We start from the raw sequence: 428 nt of genomic DNA on the forward strand, positions 1-428 counted from the left end.
AACTACGATCAACTACAAACGATTCTGGACCTAAATGCATTAAAATTGAAGCTGTAGCTGTAAAAAGCTTCATATGAATTAAAAAAAAACGCATTACGCACTTATTTTTCAACTAAAAAAAAATTTAAAACTACAGTCAACTACAAAGGATTCTGGACCAGAATTCATTAAAGTTTAGGCGGTAGATGTAAAAAGCTTCATATAAATTTAAAAAAAAACGCACTACGCACTTATTTTTCAACTAAAAAAAAATTTTAAAACTACGATCAACTACAACCGCCTCTGGACCTGAATTCATTAAAATTTAGCCGGTAGCTGTAAAAAGCTTCATATAAATTTAAAAAAACGCGCTACGCACTTATTTTTCAACTAAAAAAAAATTTTAAAGCTACAATCAACTACAAACGATTCTGGATCATAATTGTTTA

Source organism: Rhagoletis zephyria, unplaced genomic scaffold, assembly GCF_001687245.7.
Source record: "Rhagoletis zephyria isolate East Lansing unplaced genomic scaffold, Rhagoletis_zephyria_1.1 Rzeph_scaffold_01485, whole genome shotgun sequence".
Lineage (NCBI taxonomy): Eukaryota > Metazoa > Arthropoda > Insecta > Diptera > Tephritidae > Rhagoletis > Rhagoletis zephyria.